This window comes from Anthonomus grandis, chromosome 4 (assembly GCF_022605725.1).
Source record: "Anthonomus grandis grandis chromosome 4, icAntGran1.3, whole genome shotgun sequence".
Lineage (NCBI taxonomy): Eukaryota > Metazoa > Arthropoda > Insecta > Coleoptera > Curculionidae > Anthonomus > Anthonomus grandis.
The window spans coordinates 23562909-23572078 of NC_065549.1; positions in this window are offsets into that span (position 1 = coordinate 23562909).

Genomic DNA, 9170 nt, shown 5'->3' on the forward strand with positions numbered 1-9170 from the left:
CTTGCAAGCCCTTTAAATGTCCCGCCATGACTGCCGCCCCATCATATGTTTGCGCAATTAGCTTACGCTTGAAATCAAATTTGTCGCATTTATTAACTAGGAGATTAAATAAATCATCTGCAGTCCGCCCAGATGAAACATCATGAAACCCCATACCTTGCCGTCTTTGAAATACCTAAAAACAATCGAAAGTTGGGAATTACAAGTAATATCCGTAGTCTCGTCTATTTCCCATGCAAAAAAAGGAACTGCTTGAATTTCTTGGAACATATGCTCATCGACGACATGTGACAAACTGTCAATGATTTCATTTTGAATCGTTTTTGATGTGCCCGAAAAAACATTACCTTTTAAAAAATCGTCAAATTTTGAATCGTATTTACCCCACAACGTCAAAAGTTCTTTATAGTTGCCTCGATTAATCGACTCTTCGGTCTCATCATGTCCGCGAAAAACTAGTTCTTGTGAAGCTAAATAAAGAGTAATGTCAACAAGCCGCTTTAAATTTGACCGGTTTTCACAAACTTGATTGTTAAAAGAAATAATGGCTTCTTTTTGAGCATTATCTAAAGCAAAAGCAATATTTTGTTTTCCAAAAAGCCTTACCTAATTTATAAGACGAAGAAATGTGCTCCTTTGATTTTAAATGTCTTTCAATGGACCGAGGCAAATTTTTTAAATCAGAATATCCAGTTTTCGATCACGTAGAATATTCAGTTTAGACAGAAAATAACAGACTAGCCCAGCAAAAAAGCTTTTAACCGATCCGGTCAACCAATCATATTTGCTGTACCAATTCAAATTAAACCCGCGATTTTGTCGATTGTCTGCAGATCGCAATGAAATTAAATGGGGATGAGGCCTGCCCAAAGTCTTAATAACATAATATTTGGAATCAAAGCTTAATGAACTAAAATTGTTTAATAGCAGCCAGTCTATTAAATCTTCAGCTTGTTTGATTTCATTTAATTTGTCCATCTTTCATGTTTCAGCAAACAAACATTAGAAATGATATAATGATTAATAAAAGAAGCTATTAAATAAAAATATCTTTCCTTGCATCACTCAAATACACATAATAATAAATTATGAAACACGATAAATACCTTAAATTAAGTACCAAACACTAACATAGAGGGAAATCCGGCCGCACAATTAAATCGATAAATCGACAAAATCAAAACTAATCAATAAAACCGTTAGCCAAACCACCTACCTTGTCAAAATTCGCGGGCAAAAGATGTCGTGTCTTTTCACCGAAATCAAAACGACTGAAAACTGCTGAAAATTCAAAACAAAACAAAAATCAGGTTAATCAGATGATCGGAGGCTAGCCTCCCTCGGCGCCTTATTTCGCGCGATGAAAACGGCGTTTGTCGGCGCCAAATCGAGTGCACGGCCCATTGGATTTTGACCGCTGGAGGAGGCTTGCCTCCCTTGCTACGTATGGCTTTTCTTATTTCGTAATGTATCGCGTTCTCACACACGTTCTGTGTCGATGTGGATGAAGCCGGTTTGCTTTCTCTCTTTTCTTAACTGTTTAAAAAAGGATGCGAGTCGCGGCAAATTAACAGTATGACATATGGCTGGTTCGCGCTATATTGGTGTATTAGAAGTTATAGAGTCGGTACTTATTATTTAGAAAAAATAATAATAATAATAAATTAAATATTTTTATTATTTCATTACAATTTGATGGGGAGGCTAGCGAGGCTGACGAGCCGCCACTGGTTATAATACACCGTTTCACAGAAACGTTTTCGGCAGAAACCAGGTTTCCTAATAAAAAGAAAATTTGTCTATTTCTGGACAATCCGGCTTTGTTGCATCCTTTTTAAAACACTTTTGCTCAGTAAAATTACTGCAATTACATTACAATAGAAAATTACCTTTTTTTAGAAATTGACTGAGATAACCCAGAGAGACCTGAGACATTAACCTACTGGATAATTGATCCCCCGTGCGATGTTGCCATGTTGTATTATATTTATAAAACAAAGCAGAGAAAATAAACTACTCAAAATGAAAAAGTCAATAAATAATGATTTTATTTTTTCATCGTTTAATAAAGCAGTATATAATTGGGCATAATCTCAATAAAGTTTCTGATCAATTTCTGGAGTAGTTGTTCCCATTCGTGAACAAGAAGCTCTTCAAGTAGGTGAATGGTTTGCATAGGCTACCGCTCCAATAATCTTCGTCCCAATGTATCCCACAGATGATCGATTAGGACTGAGATCTGGACTCTTAGCTGGCCATTCCATAACTTCAATATTATGGTTATTTCAAAAAATTTTTGTTATCCTAGCTACGTGTGGCCTAGCATTATCGTGCTGTAAAATGAAATCTGCTCCCATATTATCCGCAAAAGGAATCACGTGTGGCGTTAAAATTTGTTCTAAGTAACGTAATGCCAAGGAACCGTTTGCAATTACCACTAATTCGATACACCCATTGAAACATATATCAGCCAATAACATAATAGATCCTTCACCAAACCGTTCACACACAAACACTTTCTTGCACAGCTCAGTCCAAATACCACTCACCTGTTCATCGCCATATTTTTTGTATAATTCTTTTCAACCTTTTTTAAGCAATGAAAAAATAAAAATATTTTGTAACATGCTATCTTTTCCCTAAAATATTATACTGTATTTAACAATAGATTCAACGTCAGCGAAGTACCGAATTCTTAAGGATTTTTCATTCTTGTATTTATTATCTATTCTAATACTATAACAAATAGAATTTAACTTTTTTATCAGCTGATTTATATGTTATGACCAGTTAATGTGTTCATTGATGTATAAAGCTAACATCTTGGCATTTTCGCTTACATTTAAGTTATTATTGCCAAATTCTATTTGCAAAGGCTTTTGTATATTACATTGTTATGTTTGAAACATTATATTTGTTTTTTCTTTGTTTAAAATAAACCTATTTGTATTAGGTCAGTATGTGATCATGCCAAAGAATTCTTTTGTTCTATTTAATAATCCTTTAATGATTTACCAGTAGTAATAATATTATTGTATCAGCTTATTTAACTGTTTTCTGCCTAGGTGAATTTATTAGGAGATCAAGATCATTGATAAATATTATAAACAATACCGTAAGTATGCTGCCTTATGTAATTCCTATATCAATCAACAAATATTTAGAATAACCTGTTTTTTTCCATCCTTTGATATATTTACTAGTTGTTTTTTGTTATTAATGTAGGACCTAAACCACTCTATTACATTACCCCTTAAGACATATTTCTCTAACTTTTTTATTAACAGATTAACAGGTTTCAAACTATCGTACGCTTTGGTTAGATCTAAAAGTATTCCAAAAGCAACTTCACTAGTTGCCAAATGTTCTACAATGCTTTTAATGAATGCAAATATAGCAATTTATGCCGATATGAAGATACCGTGTTGATTTTCACTAAATAGGTTATTAGAAGTAGAGAAATTAATAGGTCTTGTGCTGATAGCTCTTTACAATTTTTTGAAAAATCCGGTAATAGGCTAATGGGCTTATAATTATTAAAATTATCGGAATTTTCTTTTTTAAAGCACGGATTTACTTGGGCAATTTTTAAATTTTCCGGAAATATTCCATATGTAAAAGAGTTGTTAATGACATAGCACATGGCATTATTAATTTCAGAAGTTGCTAGTTTAATAATACTTGTAGAGATTTCATCTATTCCACTGCTATTTTTGTTTCTTACCCTATACGCTATGTCACTAATTTCCTTTGGTGTAGCGGGACTTGAAAACATTGACCTAGAATTTTCTTCAATTTAAAATTAAATGGAATTTTGGATAGAGAACTCAATAGATTAGGAATAATAGAAATTAAAAATGTATTATACATATTTGCAATTTCTTCTGGTTCACTATCTAATTTAACAATATTGTCTCCAACACTATTATTTATTTTCTTGCAAATAGACCACATACATTTTGATTTATTGTCTGATTTCTTATTTCCGGTTTCATATTGCTTGGCACGTGCGTTAACTAATAAGCTATCATATTTAAGTTTTGACTCTATACGCTTGTTTAAAAATATCATTATGGTTTTTTAACATTAATAAAATATCTAGTTTCGCTTACATTCTAAAATATCTACATCTTTATCTGGCATATATCTTTATATATTTCTTTTTTTTTCGGCCACCTAGCTGCCTAAGAGGAAAACTTTGGCTAAACAGACTTGTAAAATTACTCATAAATATCTTCAATTTAATATTTACATCTTGGACATTACAACCGTATACCTGTTCCTTTAAACTACTCAAAAATTATACTTGTTTTCTTGTGAAAAGATAAGATTATATTTTAAAGGGTTTTTATGTCCCACGTGTCCAAATCTAGAGCAGTTGAAACATATAGCCAAATTAATATGTTTCTGTACATATACCACTACAAATATCTGTCCTTTTTAAAAAAACGATTTGGCAATGTCAGCTAGTGCTTGCAGTATCCAGTTCTGTCGACTTGGATTCGGTTGTATTTGGTTACAAATTTACTTAACTTCGTTTCAATTTCTTCATGAAGTTTCATTATCTCTTCGAGCAATTCGCTTTCTGTTAGTCCCTTTCTTAATCCCATAAACATTGGGTTTAAATTTTGAGTTTCTTTAATTTTAATTCGGTTTTTACCTTTTAACGCATTTTTTGGTTTATCTGTTATTCTTTATTATGGCTTTCAATTATCACTGCACCGCTCTTTAAGTATCTAATATTTTTGAATCCTCCAGAAGTATATCTGTTTATTTTGTTGCATTGTGGTAGTTGCGTCTCAAGCTTTATCTACTGTACTTATGATTTCAAGCTTTTTCTGTTCCTTTGGCGTACTCCATTTCGGCTTTTCTATGGATGCTTTCTGTGTAGTAATCTCAGCATAAGTTTTATTAGTTTGATGTTTCACTGCTTTATTTTATAGGTGGCTGTAAAATGTCCGCATTAGTATGAGTATTATTTGTATTTTGAAGCTGAAATTTTAACGACAGATTTTCCTTTTTTTATTCCCATATTTTAAATATAATTGCGGTAAGTGTAAATTGTGTAGCAACATTTAGCAACCTAAATACTACTTTTTGGTCCCTAGCTCATTTTCCAAAATAAAATTTAATAGGAAGGAGACCTATGCGATACATAGTTTGTAAGCTCCCACCGAGTGTTTTATTTTACTTGGTAAAGTTAGCTTTCATGTTGATACTGTAACCAGTGATATACCAACTTAAAATCAAAAGGTGTGAAGTGATATGGGCATAGATAAATATTATTTAACCTGCCAACATCCCTATGACTTTCAGCGAGAAGCGTCCATGATTTCTGAGTTTCCTCGTTTAATTAAATATTTCCGAAACCAAATCATGCAGATGAAGCAACCTTTTTGAACTCCAATAAGTAAAACGAATTGGGAAGAATTAAGTAGAGTCGATATACCGGAAATATCAAAGTTGTGAGCAACTTTCAAATTGATCAACGATCATATCAATAGTAGTATCCCAAAAAATAAGTATGCTCTTAGCAATTCAGGTAATATCGTAGCATCTACCTTTCAGCATATAGTAGTTGACTATAATGTATGACGCAGATCTTCGATGCAAGAGTTGCTGACGGTAAGTTCTTCTTCGCGAAAAAGTATCCTTGGCTAGCAGTTCAGGACCTGAAAAATTTATTGGAGATTTATAGATAACCGCAATCATAGTGAATGTTTGCACGATGTTTGTCGAATCTGATTTTCATTATTTGATCACGGCACAACTGAATCAGAATACTTTAAAAGTATGCACGGTCTAGATTTTACAATTTGGCAAATGTAAAAAATTGTGCAAATTATATCTCATCCATGGGATGAGAAAAAGCCTTGAAATGAATTTGTTGACATTGGGGGAAATACCAATAACTTATGCGACCAAGCGCATCGGTTCTACAATTATTTTCTACATTAGAGTCAACATTCTTGGATGCCGTTGGAAAAAAAACACTTCTGATTTTGAAGGCACGGTAATACAAAAATTGAACAATCTCACAGACTTGCCAATGGTTGGATGCAAACATCAGGTACGTAATGGTTAGACGAAACCTGGGTTAACGAAGGACACACCTTGAGCAAATATTCGCAAGACAAGAATATCGAGAGCTTTTGTCAGACTTTTTTAGAAGTCTTATTAATTGGCTTGAAAGTTCCTTCTGGTATATAAGAGTCGCAGTCGCAAATTAATATTCGCCCATATCCGTAGATAAAGAATTCTTAGGAGGTCATTAATTTGAATTTAAATCTAAATCAACTAAAGATTTCGAAAAATTTTTAGTAACTATCTTTTTATAATGGGTGCTCTTGATATTTTCCGTCTCAGAAATAGTGTAATCTTAATTATATGAAAGGACTTAGGGGGCCTTACACTTCTGATAGCCTTTATCTTATGTTTTGAATTATAAATTTATAAGTCTAGGAACACCGTCAAGCTAACAATGAAAAAATCAATGAAGTTAGTTATATTTATATAATATTTAATATAAGTTATTCTCTTAGCGTTTAATATTTAATTTAATGCAGGCTATTCACTCATTCCTCCAAAATTAATTTAAATACCTCTATTAAATTTTACATAGCTATTTACATAAGACAAGCAGACTTCATAAACACATTTTAGTGTAAACGGTGGCATATACTTCTTCTTGTATGAAAAGCAGTAATCTGTCACTTCTACTTCGAAGGGAAATTGAATGTAAATAAACTATTAGCATGTATTGTCCCTCCTTAAATCAGAAGCGTTGTGACGTAGCACAAATGACGATGATGATGATTAATAAATTTTTAAAAGTATTTTGGAGTTTTTAGTTGTAATAAATCATTCCTTGGGAAATTAAGAGCCTTTTTGGAGGTTTTGCAAAGGTTTGAAACTTTGTATTTACATATTCTGATAATATCTACTTGAGAGTTAATATTTTTGAATAAGTGTATTAATTATTTTAACCGAATAATAAAATTAATAGTTTTTTAGGTATTTAAAGGAAAGTGAGTACGTGTTGAACAAGCATTATGTATAAGAACAAGAGAAATCTATATTTTAATAATTAATAGGTAGCTTTTGAGTAAAATAACACTGCTCTTTTTTTGCATTTTCACCGGACGCAAATATTACTAAATAGGAGAAGAGATTATAGAGCCATATACAAAAACAATAATCATTTGCTTCTATTTTCCTATTTTGCCAAATGTTACTGGATAGTATTATGTGAAAGAAATGTCCATATAAATAACGAATTATTGGCACTTAACGATAAATTCTATTTACAAACGGAACAGCGAATAATCTAGGTAGCTTTCTTTCATTTACCACAATCATAGGGGTGCCAATTTCCTTCCAAATTTCCCAAAAGTGTTTTTATTAGAGTTGGTTAAATTATGAACCATTTTTTTTCTTTTCTAGAACCTGATTGTTTCCCGAAACTTATGGATAATTGCATGCAACTTCGGAATTTGTTCAATGAATTGTCAAATAATTAAAAGTCATTCTTCTGTTATTCTTTTGAACCCGTCTTAAGCAAATGGGTTTGGTTTTTTGCAGCTGACTAGAAATCATGGGTCATTACTTTAAGGAAATATAAAAGGAGGTATTATTTTCTCCAGCAGTAGTATTTATTAATCTGAAATTGTAATTCTGAGAGCTTAAAAAATGTTCGGTGCTGCGGTGAATAATTAATCTGTTTTGATTGCCCGTTTCTCGTTATCTGTTACAAACCTGACAAAGATACCATATATAAATAAAAAATTAAATAATAAATAAAAATGACTTTTATTAACCTTTATAAGTTAAAAAAATAGGATGCTTCAGTACAATGGAAACAAAGAAAAAGTTTGTGTAAACTTAAAGGGCGAAGTCCAGCAAGCTGCTATTCTCACTCAACCCATTTGAGGTTCACCTAAGATAAAATATTTGAATACTTAAATACGCGCTATTCTTGACATATGTTGTATAACTATTTTTCAAGAAAACAAAATTAATACCCTGTCGGTTCATGACTGACCCATGTTGGCAACAGATAATCGACCTCCCTCAGTCGCAGCAAAAGCATCGAAGGCACCCCGCGCCCACCGCAGGTCATCACCCAGCACTTCCTTGCATGTTCACACTTGTTTGTCCATTAGAAACTGTCGAGATTGTAATTTAAATTTATTTATATTGAAAATTTTAAAATTGTCTGGTATGAGATTATATATGCTGATGGCGTTGAAAATAAAAGATCTCCGAAACATGGCTGTTTTATGTTGTGGTACAGTAAAAGCATGGCGTGATCTAACGTTAACATTGTGAAATGCTGTGCGTGGTAAAAATTTGGACTTAGAAAATTGAGATGCTTCCGCCTGAGTAAGCAATTTATGAACAAAATTTAAAAGATGGTGTGTTATTTGGTTTTCCATGTTCAGCCAGTTACATTCAAAGATCAAATGAGAGACATGGTCACGTTTAAGTATTTCACACAAAACCTACAGCATGCATTTTGTACTTTTTGAATTCTATATTTATCCTCCGCAATTAAGCCCGTACAGAAAGTCATAATAATTAAAATGCGATAAAACAGAGCTATCACACAACATCTTTTTTTAATGGAAAGTTTAACAGTTGTCGGTTGTTATAAATTAATTTAAGAGCATAAAATCTTTTTTTAATAATCTTTCGTACATGCTCATGAAATCTTAGATCCTCATCCACTATTCAGGTGAATTTTTTTGCACAAGATACAAAGGATAAACTTGTGGCGCCAATGTGTAGATTTAACGACTTTTTTGGTTTTACTACCAAAACACAATAAATTTGTCTTGTTAGGGTTTAAGTTAAGATTATGTTCGTAAGCTAATTGATTAACTATATTAAGATCCGAGTTTATTTTTCCGGCAGCTTCCTGAGTATCTTGAGGTTTGAAAGAAAAGTAGATCTGAGTATCATCAGCATAGGCATGTGTACTACAAAACAAAGGAGCAGCGATAACGTCTGTTTTGTAAATAATAAATAAGAGCGGGAATAAAATAGCACTCTGAGGTATACCAGATTTGATCAAAATATTATTTGATACCGAGTCACCTAAACCAATCTTTTGCGATCTGTCTCGAAGAAATGATCCAACCTGATTAAGTGCATCGGACTCAAAGTATTTA